We start from the raw sequence: 17,686 nt of genomic DNA, 5'->3' as shown, positions 1-17,686 counted from the left end.
AAAAATACCTTAAAAAGAATAAGGGTTTTCTGGTTGTGGCGGGTAATCGATCAAAGTAGTGCAATTCCTTATATTATGGCTGAAAATTGAACAATCTTTATCATTAATTGATGGTGAACAATGAAAGAAGAATGAATTTGTGGTTGGGGACGTGGCCCGGAAAGCGAACGACTTACCTTGTACAATCGCCTGAACAAACGGAGTGGTTGGTAGTCATGGCCGAGTACACGCTTCAGATGGCGGCGACCTTGTAAACTACACGACAGTGACGGCCTTACAAAGTAGATGATGGTGAACAAAATCTTGAAAACGATCGCCTCTAATTAGGTGGTGAAAAACTTGGGAGGGAAACCATGGAATTTCAAGGGTTTGGATTATTGGAGGAGGAAGATGAAACTAGTCAAACTACTACTGAACTGCTACTAGAAACTCCTTTTAACTCCTTACTTTAATTTTAATTTTTTTATTAGGAAGTGCTAGTCTAAGACTCTAAGTTTGTAGTACACGTTTCCTCAAAAAAAAAAAAATGTTAGTAGTACACGTGATACAAAGTTAGTAGTCTTAAATTTTTTACTTTTTATTTTTAACAAAAGAAAAATTTACTCAATATTTCTAGAATGCTTCTTAGTTATTTGATACTAGTTTACACGTGATACTAGTATATAAGTAATAATAAATAATTTTAAGATTAAAAAAAATAAAAACAAAGAGACTTATTAACACTAACAATAGGTCTCTTTGTTTTTTTTTCCCGCCAACAAATCGCTCATTAGATACCTGTTATCAGTAACAACAGGTCTTTTTGACCAAGAGACCTGTTAAGTCTTGTAGCAGGTCTCTTGAGATAGATCTCTTTTCCCATTAGAGACCTATTATCAGTAGCAAAGTCATTTCAGGTAGGGGTGAAAGCTATGAAGTGGAGTACAAAGAGGACACGTGTGACGTAAATCTAGAAGCTAGAACCTGCACATGTTACAGATGGGATTTGACAGGATTGCCTTGTGTACATGGCTTTGCTGCTATGCTTGACAACAGGGTTGATACATAGTTGTATGTGCACCCTTACTACTACAGGAAGACATACTTAGCTGCTTATGAGACACCTCTCCAACCAATGCCTGGGGCCAAGCACTGGGATAAAGTGCAAATGAAGGAGCCTCTGCCACTTTCTTTTAAAGTTCAACCTTGAAGACCTAAAGCTAAGATGAGAAAGTTAGAAAAGGGTGAAGGGACTTCAGCTAGAAATACAGAAGGTGAAAAGGCAAAGAGGAGGAATCAGTGCAAGAATTGTAGGGGTTTTGGTCATTATGTAATGGAACCTGCACCAGTACCAACTGTGGTTGAAAACTCAACACCCCTAGGAGGCAGGTCAGTATTGAGCACAGCATGGATGAATGAACAAAGAAGGAAGAGTCAAATTAGAGTTTCCAAAAAGGTTTCTTGGTTTTTTGACTTTTTATTTTACTTGTAAAAATGTGTTGTATTTAACTTTACATGGTGTGGATGTGCAGAGTGTTGCATTAGGTGGTACTGCAGACCCCAACGAATATGAAACAAGAAATTTCCTCAAGAAGTGGTAAAGGCTCAAGCTAAAGAACAAGGAACTGCACCATCTCAAGCAAGTTAGCCATCCCAGCCATCTATATGTGAAGCATCAGCTAGCCAACCACTGACAAGGAGTGGGAACAAGTTGGTAAAAACCCCAAATATCTCATCCTCACAGCCACTTCCAACCAAGAAAGGAACAAGATCAAAGTTAGCTGTATCAAGGAAATTACATTAGCATCACTTCATGCACAAGGATGATGAGTGGGATACTCACCATGATTAAGAACAAACTTATGTTATTAAATTAGTTGACAACATTTCCTTAGATTTTGTGTAAAATATTGAAGTAGTATTTTGTGTAGAATATTAAACATGTATTTTGTGGAGCTGCCAAACACATAATCTGAATGTTGTTCAGTGTTGACAGCTTCCTTATGTTTGATTATGTTATCATTTTTGAAGACTTGATAATTTATCAAATGTGCTCCATGTTTCATCAATATGTTTATGTATGCTTATGTTCTAATTTGCCATAATATTTCCACCAAATGAGCAGCATTTTATTTCAACAGTCATAATATCTATCATCTCCATTAGCAATACAAACATTCAAGACAAACATAACAACTAATGCTAATTATGTGTTGCTAAACTGTCAACCTAATACACAAACCTAACACTAAACCAAAACAACAAATCACATCAGCTACCACACACAGATTCAATGATGATCCATTCCTCTCTTGAACCTCTTTGCTCATCTTCTTCCTATCAGAACTAAGAGCCTTGCATTTCACCTTTAAGTTGTCAATCTCATTCAGCAAGCATCTTCTCTACCCAGAAACATCATCAACTTCTCTCTTCAAGTCAATAATTTCACCCTTTAGCAATTTCTTATCCAAGAGCAAGTTGTTAATCACCCCTGTTTGCCAAGGAGTACCATCTAAAATCAATCAAGATTTCAAAAATCTCCAATTTCAAATTCAACATGAACCCTAATTTTGTGCAACTCAAAATTTGTTTAAATTGCTGACTTATGTCAACAAAAAAAATGGTTCAGAAACCTTCGTACATCAAGATAAAAACCGAAATCGACCAACATACTTGAATTCGAACAACAGAATTCGAACAACTTACCAAAAGTACTTCAATTCAGACTTCAATCAATCAATTTCTTTGGTGTAGATGTTTTTAGGGTACTTTTGCGATGAATTTGTTGCAAATCGGGAGAAATTGGAAGATTTTAGGAGAATTGGGTGAATTTGAACATAAAAGAACGAAGAAAGAGTTATGTACGTAGGCGGAACATTGTGATTAAATGGAGGAAAAATCAAAAACTAGCCGTTAAAGTGGGACCCACCTTGTTTTTTCAGTTACATGACTTGGCTATTGGTGGTAAAAAAAAAAAAAAAAAAAACAACAACAACTTTAATTTTTTTTATTTGGTGGTATAATAAATCTTTTAGAAGATTTGGTGGTAAAAAACATTTTTTGAAAATTTTTTGGTGGTAAAAGACAAAATTTCCAAAAATAATTTACTCAATATTGCTAGAATGCTTCTTAGTTATTTAATACTAGTGTACACGTGATATTAGTATATAAGTAATCATAAATAATTTTAAGATTAAAAAAAATAATAAAAACAAAGAGACCTGTTAACACTAACAACAGGTCTCTTTGTTTTTTTTTCCCGCCAACAAATCGCTCATTAGAGACCTGTTATCAGTAACAACAGGTCTTTCTTACCAAAGAGACCTCTTAAGTCTTGTAACAGGTCTCTTTAGATAGATCTCTTTTTCCATATTTGTAGTAGTTAAGGTTGAATTGGGTGGAATACCAAAAAAAAAAAAAAACCTCTAAGTAGACCTGACAATCCTAACCCAGACCTGATGACCCGGCTCGAATGACCCGACCCATGACTTGAAATTTACCCGAAAAAAATGACCCGAAACCCGAAATCAACCCAACCAGACCCATACCTGACCCGAAACCTGAATAGACCCGACCCAAAACGACCCAACCCGAAATGACCCGACCCAAAGTTGACCCAATACCCGAAGTGACCCAACCCGAAGTTGCCCTGATATCGGAAGTGACCCAACCTTAATTTAACTAGAATTAATGACCCAAATAGACCCGAAACCCGAAGTGACCCAAACTAAAATTACTTTACACCTTTAATGACCAGAATCAATTAAGCCAAAGACTTGACCCAAGCAAACCGAAATAGGAAATAACCGCAATCATACTAACTTAATTTTTTTTTTATTAATTTGTAATGTGTAACATAATTTACATATTTTGAGTATTATTTTCTCGATTTCTTCAGCCTTTTCTTTATTGAGTTACAAGTTATTAAAAATTCGTAAAAAGATTGAAAATTAACGACTACTTTATAGAGTTTATCCACAAGATTAAGAAAAAAATTATTAAAGCTTGAAACAAAAATCACAATTCTCACAACTCTGGAAAAAAAATATATTACAATAGTAATGCGTACATAACATAATGTCCAACACCAAACTAAATTACAAGGTCTGATAGGCAAAGATAGCAACCTACCCGAGTATGACCCGACCTGAAGTTGACCCGACATTTGGACTCGAAAATTGAACCGACCTAACCCAATTATCCGTTTAACCGATATCAACCCGAAACCCGAAATGATCCGACCCGACCTGAACTTGACTCGATAATTATTGACCCAAACTTGACCCGACCCGTAATAACCCGACCCGTATGACCAGTGTACCAAGTCTACTTGGGTCATTCGGGTCTTGTACAGGTCAGGTCAGTTCAGATCAGGTCCATCAATATTCGGGTTAGTTCGGGTCAATTCGAGTTTTAGGTGAGTTTCGAATCAATGGTAATTCGGGTGGGGTCAATTCGGGTCCAATTATCGGGTCAAGTTTGGGTCGGGTCAAATTCGGGTTAGGTCTGTTCGGGTCAGGTCAATTTTCGTCTATGTCAATGTAGAAATTTGACCAATAATATATTATAATTATCAATAAGTATAAAATATAACAATTGAATACTAATAATATATTCATTAGACAATTCCAATAGTACTATATACACAAGACTGTATTGTTTCATATGGATGATCATTATCATTGATTAATTGGTCAAAAATTCAAATTAGATAAAGTGAATAGTGGAAAAAAAATTCAATTTAACACTTAAAAGAAGAAGCTAAGAGTAATAGTAATAATAACAATAGCAAAAACTAGTGTACTGTTCCTAATCAAATGGAACTCTTTATGAATTACGAGTAATAAATTACACGCACATTTCAACATGATTATACACACAATACTATACTGTTTAATTTAGGTTATTTTCGATAAGTGTTTATTTGGGGTAAAGTAATTAAGCCCTAGATCAGTTACGTCATTTTGAGTATTTGTTAATTTTTGGTAGTGTCATTCAGGTATAGTTCGGGTCGTTTCGGGTTTTAGGTCCGTTCAGGTCAATCAATTCGGGTAAAAATTGGGTCGGGTCGCTTCAAGTATCAGATCAATTTCGAGTCTGGTCAATTCAAATATCGGGTCAATTTCGGGTTGGGTTAATTCGGATCGAGTCAATTCGGGTATCTGGTCAAGTTCATTTCAACTTCACTTCCAGTCAGGTATGGGTCGGGTCGGGTCAGCGTTGTGTTCGGGTCAATGCAGATTTACATTTTTGGGTCAATTTCTGATCACAGATTAGGTCATTCGAATTGGGTCAGAATTGCTGTCTCTCCCTCTAAGCAAGCAAAAAGTCAAGTTTATTTAGAACAGTACAAGGATAATTTAGGAAATCACAAAGTAAATAAATATGGAGTATATTTTTACAAAAAATAAAAATATAAAAAAAAAAAAAAATTGGGGTCCCACCTAACAAAATTTGAAAGCAGGTGGCCGTTTGAATCTCACCTCCCCAAAAAAGCATCCCACAATTTTGAAAAAATAAAACCAACAAAACACAACACAACCAACAAAACCAAACTCCCCATTTCAAATCCCACTCTCTCTCCACTCCTCTCTATCTCTCTCATACCAACACACACAAAGTTGTCAAAAACATCGTAGCATGACTGGCCTTATAATGGTCACTAAAGGCGGAGGTTGCGGCGGAGGCAGTGGCGGTACAAAAAGTCCTGCACCAACAAAATCAGGTTCATGTTCGTCTACTGATGAGCAGAGTCAGCTATCATTACTTGCATTTCTCATATCCGCGCTTCGAAAGTCCATGGTTTCGTGTCGCGTAGATCGAACCGAAGAAGTTATTTCAGCAGTTCATACAATGGATATTGGTTGGCCTACTAATGTTCAACATATTACTCATGTTACTTTTGATCGTTTTCATGGTTTTCTTGGTCTTCCTGTTGAATTTGAAGTTGAAATCCCTCGTAAAGTTCCAAGTGCTAGGTAAATTTTTTGATTAATTTTTTCTTTCCATGGTCTTGAATTTGTTTTTATGGATCTGGGTTTTTGATTTTTTGTTCAATTGGTTAGAATTTGAGTTTAATTTGGTTGAATAAGTGCAGGATTTTCATGTGATTTCATTAATTGAATGTAAAAAATGAGGCTCTAATTTTTAAGTCTGAATGAGTTGTTGTTGCGGTCTCTTCATTTATGACTTTTAATTAAATCACTGGCCCCTCTTATTTTTGTCAAATTTCAAAAATTTAACTACTCTCTTTAATTGGAATGCAATTTGTTACTCTATAGTAAAGTTATTTTTGTTTCTTTTAGTAAGGGTTGCTTTCACTGGTAAAAGGCGTCTAATAGATTTAAACCCGTGCAATACACATAAATACATAATACTTGTATTTAGATTCGGACACTTTTCATTCATTTGTTAGGAAGAATTACCCTACTAGGTTTGACTACCTTTAATTTGGCCAAGAAACGTAATTTTCGTGTTGAGCTTTAACCCGAAATTGGTGGTTTGGATTGGAGGAGAAAGGGTATAATATTCAGCTTTCTTCAAGTTTTTGGCTTATCATAAAATATACTTATATTGATAACTTAGAATGTAGTTTGCTTCAATTGTTCAATTGCTCTATCTTGGCATACTTGTAATTATAGGAAGGTATATCTATATTCTTCTTTCCAATAAAGGGTTTTGTTATTGGGCTGCTACGTTATGTTATAATCATGTGTTACATTTACCGAATTGGTATGAAGGGAGAACTTATGAAAAAATCACGCGTCAATTGGTTTTATAAAATTATACGGAGTACTACTTAAGATTCTTCTATATGGAATTTGGGACTAGTTTTAACAGTTTACAGTTATCTGAACTTTAGTTAAAAATCACGTACTGTATGTTCATTTCAATTTTTTGTTTGGAAAATTTATGACAAAATCACTTATGTATTGACTGGAGTAGTACTAGGATTGAGTGATACGATGAGGTTTCACAGTTGTTACTTGGAGCAATAGAAGAAATACTACTATGATCATGAGTGTCATATGGCACAATGCTTTAACTAAGTTTTCAGATGTTGTAGTCCATTCAAGCCTTGAGTTTCTTATGATTTTGTCGAATTTTGCATTCAGTAAACGAAATACTTTTAACATTCTAATGTGCCTGACACTTGATCTGGTTTGATGTTTCTTTAATGTAATGTTGGCTTGATAATGAATCTATATCTTTGCAGTGTGAGCGTGTTTGGTGTTTCAGCAGAATCAATGAAATGTGCGTATGACACCAAAGGAAATAGTGTCCCTTTCATACTTTTGCTAATGCAAGAGAGGCTGTACTCACAAGGTGGTCTTAAGGTATGAATTTGCACCGTGCTTATTAGCTACAACTCTTACAAGTGCAGAAAAAAAATAGAAGGAAACAAAATTTTTGTTCATTTTGATTATTTTTGTCATCTAATTAGAGGATTTTTGTTATGTTTGCAGGCAGAAGGAATATTTCGTATAAACCCAGAAAATGGTCAAGAAGAACAAGTTAGGGACCAGCTTAACCGGGGCATTGTGCCAGACGACATAGATGTGCACTGTCTAGCTGGCCTTATAAAGACCTGGTTTCGGGAGCTCCCTTCTGGAGTATTGGATGGCCTTTCACCAGAGCAAGTTCTTCAATGTAACAGTGAAGAAGATTACTTTGAGCTGGTGAAACAGCTTAAACCAATGGAAGCAGCACTTCTCAATTGGGCTATTGATCTTATGGCTGACGTGGTAGAGGAGGAGGAGTTGAATAAGATGAATGCCAGAAATATTGCTATGGTTTTTGCCCCAAACATGACTCAGGTATAAGAAGGTTCTGTTTAAGTTTTTCGGCCAAGGCCCAAGGGTATAAAAAGTTTTCTGCTGGCTGCTATATCACTTATAAATCTATTTTCAACACGATTAGCTTGGCATATTAGACTGACGCCCAAAATATGACAATAAAACATTGTAGTATGAAGAAACTTCACTAGCCTATAGTTAATCATTAAAACTACTCATGAAGATTGTTGTCAAGCACATTGGTTAATGATGAACAGTCTATCAATCTATTTGTTTTTCAGTTATTCTGGCTCATCTATTATCAAGCTAATCATCTTTGCTTAATACATGCAGATGTCTGATCCGCTCACTGCTCTAATGCATGCTGTTCAAGTCATGAACTTGCTCAAAACTCTTATAACAAAAACACTTAGGGAACGTGAAGAGGCTGTCACTGATGAGAACTACTCACCTATGTCATCCCGTTCCTCAGGCCAGGAAAGTGATGAGGAATATGACAGCCAGCAGGAAATGGATACGAAGCTGTGATTCAAGAGGGCCTGGTTCTGATTGTGATGAATCTGCTGATTATAATCACAATAAAGAGTATGAACATGATGATGAAGGCGGTTCCTTAAGTGAAGTAGGCCGTGGTTCCTTGAGTGAAATAGGTGGTGGTTCCTTGAGAGAAATAGAGGAATGCTTCTTAAGGCAATTGGACCGAAACAAGATAACAAGTAATCGTACTGATGAGGCAGAAATTCTAAATTCTGAAAGTAAAACCTGGATATACAGATCCAGCAGTGATGGGAATCTATTCGAGTCAAGAAGCTAATCAGAAAGATATGAGAATGTTAAAGACGTTGAGATGGACCAACTAGTCGAGACTGCCTCTTCGATGCCCTTGCTCATGACCAGCTGACATGAGTGTAGAGACTCTTATCTTCTTATGGTAGCCTTAAAGCATTTATTTGACAAATGTTTTGTTGTATGTGCATTTTTGTGTTTGTATATTAGTTTTACGCGTTAGGAACTTAGAATTTCATCGAGTCAAGGATGGAATGTTAGGACTGGTTTGCTTCGTGTGGATTATAGTAGTCAAGGTTCAAAGGTTCAGTTTGCCACTGACCTTTTACTAGAAGATACAAAAGACTTTCTAGCTTTTGACCCTGTACTGGTTAAAGTCTGTAGTATTTGAAGTTTCAAGTCTAACCATAATTGTACTGTTATATTTTTTACGTTGAAAATCGAGCATTTTCGAGGTAGCAGTCTTGCTAAGCTATGTTTGTTGCTGTGAAATTGCTCTCAATAGAACTACAAGAGTACGTTCTCTGCTAGCTGTGGTTTAATATAGCTTGCTTCGTTTGAATTGAAGTCAATTCTCTGCTTTCTTTCAAGGAATTTCGAACTTTTTGACCATTTTTTATTTGAATCATGAAGCTATTTAACGAATGTCTTCAGTAGAATTGTATACTGCTGAAATTTAATTCTTTTGCGCATGTTCAACGCATGGTGTGAATGCTTAGTATTAGCTGCACAACTTTTTTTTTTTTTCATTTTTGGAATGCTTTCCGTTCATTAATTCAGATGTAAACTATTCATTTCAACTTAAGCTGTGTTATAAGAACATCAACTTAAGCTGTGTTATTTACTTATTTTCTTTTCATAAAAGTAATTACAAAGTAAGTTTTACGGCTATGTTAAAAAAAGGTGTTTTGGGGGGGGGGGGGGGGGGGGGGGGGGTTAAACAATTTTGATCATGCCTAAACATAAGATAAAAATACGGATCTACATGCGATGTACGGTTTGTTTGAATTTTTTAAATAATTTTTTTGATATATATATTTATGTGCTAAAATTTATTATATATTTAGATAAAATTCCTGATATCAAAAGATAATATTTTGTATTTAATTAATTTAAGCTGGAAAATCTCATTTGCCAATTTTGCTTACGTGTCATTTAAATTATTTAATTATAAAAGAAATTAATAATCTCGTATTTAATTGGCTACCACTAAAATTTATTATCATACATGGCGCGCTAAAAAATTAAATTCTACGTGACTCTCTAAAAACTCAGGAAAAAACTTCCCTTTATATATATATATATATATATATATATATATATATATATATATATATATATATATATATAAAAGATTATTTTCAATAGTGTTATAAAATCTCATATTCTCTCATCATTTTTTTTTTTTTGGCCCATCCTTACAAACTTACCAAGTATACAATAATACAAACAAAAGAAAATAAAGACATTAAGGTTAACGCTCTTTAATTGCAATGAGGATGTTGCTTTTGCTTTGATGAAAAAAGATAGATAGAATAGCATGACATTTTGAAACATAAAATCTTAATGATTTATGGAGGTGGGACTTGGCCATATAAAATATCTAGACTCCCTAGATCCGTCCATATAAAATACGAGAGAATATTAATTTATTTTCTCAATTTTATTTTATTTTATTTTTAATAAGAAAATTGTCCAATTTGAATTTCTTAATATTCACACATTTCTCTTTTTTTTTTTTTTTTTTTTATGTAAATACATAAGAACAAATACATATAAATTCATCAAAACCAAATTAATAATGATATGAAAAGTTATGATTTTTCATTTACAACTGTAAAAATCTAAATGATGCATTAAAAAAAATGAAAAAACCAATGCCTAGCCCCTCTCTTCTCTCTTCTCTCTCGACTCTCTAAAATCCTAACCTTCATCGGTGAATTTTAGAGGGACTTCCGTCAGTTTTTATCGGTGGCAAGTCTGGCCCCAATCGTTGTTTTTGTGTGTTTTTTCTCTTATTTTAGGTTTATAATAACTCTTTCTTTTCTAGGATTTTTTAGGAGACATTTCTCCCTCAAAAGACAGAGTTTTTTTCTTTTTTAGGTGATTTGGCTCCTTCAAAAGACTGGGTTTTTCTTCTCTCTTTAGAGGTAAAATTTACTTTTTTTTTTTATTTTATTTCATGGATGATCTAGAGTTGTTTTATAGGTAAAACTTTGTGCAGGATCGAAAAGAAGGTTAATCGTTCGATTAAAATCTAATAAATCAGACGAAAATTTCTTCACAGCTACTATAGATCAATAGACCCCCTCGCCGAAGAAGGGGATATGAAGAATGCACGACTTGCAATAACGATTGTAGATTTGCTTACATGATGTTTTTATTTGATTCAATTTGTTAAATAATTATGACTCAAAATCTAGTAGGGCTAACTTTAAATGGAAATATCTCTCAAACTATAAGTGATTGTGAGGTGATTCAAGTTAGAGGTGAGAGCTTTTTTCAAGAGATTTTCAACGATAGGTCATATGCCCAATTTCGATAAGAAACTAGATAGTTATGGTCGTTTTACAAAGAACTGATGATGCTGAAAATTTTCTGATGAAGTACTCGACAAGGCATGCTCATGCCTAGTCGAAAATTTCAAAATTTTGGTCCGATTTTTGCTTAATTGTTTTTATGGATAATTCCTAAAATTATATCTTTATATTTTTTCTATGATAGCTATTTCAGTATACTTCGCCAACAATTTAAGGTTTTATTAGGGTTTTCTTGTGTTATAAAAGGACTACCCTTTAGTTGATCAATTAGATCATACGTTTTGAGCCAGGCCATTAGATTTAGAATTCCTTGTATTATCCTCTCGTTCTTTCTCCATTATAGTGAAGAAGCTCTCAAATCCCCCATCCGTGGATGTAGGTCTAATTTGACTAAACCACATAAATCCTTATGTTCTTTATTTATCTTCTTTTTGATTTTCTCGTTCTTACTTTTCATTTACTTGTTCCGTATAAATCAAACACAATTATTATGTATTTGTTTGATTTACATCCCTTTGTAGATGACGTATGAATTTTTATTAATGAATCAATATTATTTCAAAAATAAAAATAGTGTGTTTTCTGTGTAGCTGGGCACACCATGGCCGCCTGACACACACCAAAACATTGGTAAGGTAACCCCTGACCAATCGAGTAACCCTTGACTGACCAAGTAACCTTTGACTGAGTAATCCCTAACCGACACGGTATAAGTAACACCTGACAAAAGAAAAACAGAAAATATAAAAATATGAAACATATCTAGCGAAATCTTCCACATTTACCCACAACCTCCAACGTGTGTATGTGTATATATATATATATATATATATATATATATATATATATATATATATATATATATATATATATATTAGTGAACTAGATTCCTCCACATTTCCATAGACAAATTTCCAAGATTAATTAGCGACGAATCCAACATATCTATATTCTTGTTTGTTATGATATTACTCCGAAGTTATTGAGATAAATTCCAAAAATCCTATGCATTAGAAATCATGAATTTCAAACTGCAACCCAAAAGCTCAATGTCAATGCCCATAACTTCAAGTCCAGTGAAACTATGTAAAGCCCTGCTCTCATTAGATTATTTTCATTTCAGTTCAATTCACTTCAGTTTAGCTCTAATAAGTTCAGTTCAGTTCACTTCAATTCAGTTCAGTTTCTAATTTTCTTCACTCATAAAATGTTCAATTCAATTTAGTTCAGCTCTAATAAGTTTAGTTCAGTTCAGTTTAGCTTCTAATTTTCTTCACTCATAAAATGTTCAATTCAATTTAGTTCAGCTCTAATAAGTTTAGTTCAGTTCAATTCAGCTCATTTCAATTAATGAAAATAGGCCCTAAGTGTGTAATACCACAAATTGTTTAAAGTTATGTTGAAAATAAAAGTATGTTTTGATAATTTATGATCTGAAATGCAATAGTTTTTACTGCTCTTGCTTTTTTTATAAGTGATCTTTCGTCAGTCATCATAGCAGACCGAATATTTGGTCAAATTGAAAATAGTGTTCTGTTGCGTTTACTAGATCAAATTAAGCCAAATGCTGTTGATTTGATGTTTAGTACACAACATTCCACATTTAAGTACGGATGTACTCGCACCGTATTCTAACAAAATTAGACAATTACTTATACATTGTCTCAATATCTCATAATTATTGGAAAATTATCAATGATGACCCTAATTTTGGTACATCTCAATGGTGACCCTCTTGAAATTGAATTATACAAAATAACCTTATTTCATACCACACAAGGTTATTTTAATTACTCATGATTTCTTTAGATAAATTAATTTATAAAATAAAAATTAAAAATTGCTTAGTATCCGCTATTGGAAGCACTCATTCAAAAGAGCGAGGCAAATAATGATCTTATGCAATATGATAGATAAAAGGTTTAGTATCCCTTTAAATTACACAAAGTTTCATATGTGGTTGGCCGCACCGTACGGCCAGCCACAATATAATTTTTTATTTTTTATTTTTTATTTTTTAATTCTTCTTCTTTCTCTTCTCTATCTCCTCTTTCTCTCTCCTCTTTTAATTTCTTCTTCTCCAGTCAGCCACCCATATCACCCCTTTCACCAAGCTATCTCCTCTTTCTCTCTCCTCCTTTCTCCAAAAAAGAGCAGCATACTTGCAAAACAAACCACCTGCAATTACAAAGGAAGAACGCATGTCCTCCACCAACCCGTCGTCGTACTCCGTGAGCTTCTCGTACTTCGTCGTCGAAAAACAACTTGAAGGTTTTTAAGGCCAAATTCGGCCATAAAAACTCTAGATCTAGAGTTTTCATGGTCGAATTTGGCCTTTTTGGCCATATTTGAAGTGAAATTCGAATCCATTGTTAATTTTAAAGGTATTTGTTCGATTTAATTTTTTTTTAACGATTTGGTTGTGGGTTCGGTTGGATCTATGCTTGTTTATGGGTTTGGTGTATGGTGGTGGTGGTGGCATGGCATATTGGGGGTGGGGCTAGTGGCGTTTTGGGGGTGGTGGTGGGTCAAGGGTTACTAGGTCGGGGGTTACTTAAGGGGTTAATAGATGGGTAGGTCTGGGGTTACTTAAAGGGTTACTAGATAGGTTACTTAAGTGGGGTTACTTGAATGGGTTATTTGGGAGGTTACTTGAGGGGTTATTAGAGGGGTTACTTAAGCGGGATTACTTAAGGGGCTACTAAGTCGGAGGGGTTACTTGGTCTGCTCAAGGGTTACTTGTAGGGAATATTTCAAGCATCCCACACTTGAGCCCCACTTTGATCATACACTTAAGCATGGTGGCGTCCAAAGGGAAGGAAATTAGAGTAAAAGAGTCGCCAAAAAGTTTTAGGAACTTGTAAACCGTTCACAGGGTGAAGGTTACATCCCTTAACGATCCAGGAGATCGTTAACTCCATTAGGTCTGGAACCATGACTGGAAATTCGGGGATGAAGGTACAAATCCAACCTAAAAGAGATTAAACCTGCCCTAATAATAGGCCTCTACTTTATTCTTCTGGTATTCATGTGCGCTTTCTGACTAACATGCAATCAATAGATTAACCCTAAACCTGTTTATCTATGTTGGTTGAATTTAATGCACAAGAAAAATTATTATAGGCGATCACTTGAATTATAATCAAATTAACCTAAATAAGATTATTAATTATCTTATTAAGCGTGATTACAAGTACAAATTCCCTTTAAACATGCAAGAGAGGGCGTGATCAAGCAACAACAATAAATAAATATAAGATCAAGCAACATAATAACAATCATCATCATAATAATATTCTTAATCTCATTAAAGCATAATATTAGCAAGATTCTAGGCATGATACTAACAAAATTAATAACAAACCCTAGCATGTCACTAAGTATTAAAGATTAAAGCTTTATTCCTAGCATGACACTAACATGATATTAAGAAAGAAATAGGAAGCATCATAATAATATTAGAAATATTAGTTAACCCTAAACATGATACTAGGAATCATAAAAACATCCTAACATGATACTAGAAATCAACAAAATACTCTAAGCATTATTTCTATATCAAAAGAGCAATAAAGTAATTAAATTACTTACTTCGATGTCTCGTACCTCTTTCTAATAACAAAATACACGCGTTAGTAACATCAAGGAAAATAATAAATCAACCAATTAAATTAAATAATTGAAATAGGAATTTGGGACCAAACCCTCAGAAATTATCAAACCTTTCACGTCTAGGGCAAAGGCAACTTCGAACTTGGCTAGGTGTGTCTAGAACTAATGAATGCGGAATTTTGTAAAAGGGAAGGTTTAGAAAGAATAGAGAAAGAAAGCTTCTAGCTTTTTTAGAGAGAAAGAGAGATGATTGATGATTGTTGACGATTTTAAAACAGGGAGATTCGACCCCTATTTATAAGAAAAATAGCACGGGATCAAAGAAAATCATATTCGGAATAAAACTCCTCCTGTCGCAAACGAAAGGAGTCAGCGCCAAACGACGAGTATCGTCGCCAAGCGACGAAGTCCAATGCCAGGCGACGAAGGTCAGCGTCTGGCGACGATGCCGTCACCTCGCGCTGTCCAAAAGTCAACGCGCTTTTCCACGCGTAATTACCTTCAACATCGGTTGCAGGTAATTAAGCGTCCGAGAAGTTTTCGAAATCAGATTTAATATATTTTATTCTAAATAAAACATCCTTTCTTTTTAAAATAATAGTTAATAGGCCCTCCTCTAGATCATCGGGCCACCTTTGAAAATCACTGGGCCTAATCTAATTTAATCCATAACTTCCTCATAAGTCATCGGAATTAGGCCTATAATATATCATTAGAAAGCTCTTTTTGAGCCCAATCCAACTACACTATTATTGGACCTTTATCATGGACAAAACCAAATTGGACTGGCTATTTTTCATAAAATAGGAGTAGGAAAAGAAATATTTTCAAAAACAGAAAGAGAGATATTTTAAATAAAAACATCCTCATCATTAGACTTTCCACACTTTCACTTCGTTCGATAAGCAAATGACGCAAAAGTTATTCATCACTGGGTTTGGTTTTGGGGAGACACATTTGGGTGTCTACAGATGCCTCCACTTTGACTGAGTTTGGAGAAACGCAAGTTTCGAAAACGAAAGTCAAAGTAACGATAGGGACGGAGAATGATTTAGAAAGTTCTGCGATCCTAAATCATTCTTGTAACGCCAATACCTGCAAACTAGCGTTAGTTAAAGCAGATAAAAGAGTTAAGAAACGCGTATCTTGCACCGTCGAGCACACGTCTCTGGAGTAACCAATCTTATGTTTGACGATCTTCCTCAAGCTAGGGGATATCGCATGAAGACTGCTACGCCCGCAACTGCCTCCAATTTTCGCTGTGATATTCTTCCGCAAGCTAGGGAACATTATCGAAGATTACTTTGCTTGAAACGACCTTCTGCCGCTTTGTGACCATCTTCCGCAAGCTAGGGAACACGATCGAAGATAACTTCGCTTGAAATCATCTTCTGCTTCTGACAACCTTCCACATCCTAGGGAAAGCCGTTGAAGATCACTTCTCTTGAAGCCATCCTCTGCTTTTGACAACCTTCCACATCCTAGGGAACGTCGTCGAAGATAACTTCGCTTAAAGTCATCTTCAGTTTTGCGATAATATTCCGAAGAAAATTACCGAAGACCAACGCTTGTCGATCCATTAAAGCTCGCTTGAACTTTGCTTCCGTGATATTTGCTGAATTTTCCGCGGTGCCAGTATGTCGACGCTTCTGCTGCTTGTGAACCATTATGTCGGTGCCTTTGCTATTTATGAACCATTTTGTCGGTGCCTTTGCTGTTTATGAACCATTATGTCGGTGCTTCTGCAATGAGCCAATGTATAGGCGCTTTAAGCTAAGTGAGACGATATTTCAGCAGGTCGATCACTTAATGTAATCGAGCCGATTATCATGTCAAATTGCTTATAGGGGCTAACTAGCGTACCAAGGAACCCGAAATTGCTGCATAAGGTCCACATAGTCATTTATGAGGTCCACGTGTTCTGTCGTCAAACCAGCGCAAACTGGAAAGCGCTGTCGCTGCATTTGTACTCTTTCGCCAAGCGACGAAGACCAGCGCCTGACGACGAAATAGTCGTCTGGCGACGGAGTCGGGTTTTCGAAATAAAACCCCTTTCTTCCCCATTTGCCGTAAACGCTACTGCTGCTATTCGTTTTCACTCGGATATTCAAATCACTCGTTCTTGCTCGTTTGCGCACCAAATTCACTCAAACTTATTGCAAATCAAAGCTTGTTTCATCTATTTTCCGGATCCATGTAAGTTTTCCCAAACTTAATCCAATTTTGGCTGAATTAAGAGATGTTTCTTGCGCGGATATTCGAAAATTTCGAACCCATCTTTGCTTAATTTGCTTTGTTTATCGAATTTTATGCCTTGAAATTGCTTTTTACATTATGTTTAGAGTGTTTTGAGACTTGTTTCACTCAATTTGGTGAAGAAACGAGCGATTAGCCATTGTTGACCCTCTTGAGTTCGTGAGAACAATGTGGCCTGTTCTTCATGCTTTTGCTTGCCATTTTTACCAAAATTTGTCACAATATTTATCATAATATTGCAAGAATTTGTTTGATTGCTGGAATTTGCTATTTATGCTCGGATTGAAATTGTGCTCTGTTTTAGTACTAGGTACTCTGTTTTTGCGAACATAGTATCATTCGGTTAGGCAAACCTTAGATACTATAGAACCTTAATTTTCTGGTATTTTGCATAATATAGCATGGCTAGACGACGAGGCTCGAGTTCTCGTTCTCGTTCTAGGGAGGCCCGTCAGGAGGACGACCCCGTAGGCACCTCCTTTTCCTTAGGGGAGTTTCTAGAGTGGGATGAGAACACTTTTTATTTCGCGCCATTGTTCCACATCTCAGAGCGTGTTCGTCGAGGGATTCTCAGCGGGAGAGTCCGTAGCCATGGTTCGGGCAACACGACCATCGGCTCATTGTATGATACCTATTTCCGTGACGACGTCGGTTTGCATCTTCTGTGGGAGTCATGTGGTTTGACTCCATTGCTGCGAGCCACCCGGGCTATGTACT

The 17,686-nt window shown here is 35.5% G+C and overlaps 1 pseudogene across 1 annotated transcript; it reads left to right on the top strand.

Annotated features, from left to right (window-relative positions):
- The first annotated feature begins 5,486 nt into the window (after positions 1 to 5,486).
- LOC145572201 (rho GTPase-activating protein 2-like) lies at positions 5,487 to 9,027 on the top strand (annotated as a pseudogene). Its single transcript, XR_014096719.1, has 4 exons — positions 5,487 to 5,957; positions 7,196 to 7,316; positions 7,446 to 7,796; positions 8,109 to 9,027. The product of XR_014096719.1 is annotated as a rho GTPase-activating protein 2-like (transcript).
- The last annotated feature ends 8,659 nt before the right edge of the window (positions 9,028 to 17,686 follow it).

The sequence above is a fragment of the Chenopodium album genome, chromosome 12, assembly GCF_948465745.1.
Source record: "Chenopodium album chromosome 12, dcCheAlbu1.1, whole genome shotgun sequence".
In the NCBI taxonomy this organism is placed as follows: domain Eukaryota; kingdom Viridiplantae; phylum Streptophyta; class Magnoliopsida; order Caryophyllales; family Amaranthaceae; genus Chenopodium; species Chenopodium album.
This window is presented reverse-complemented; position numbering and strand designations above follow the sequence as displayed.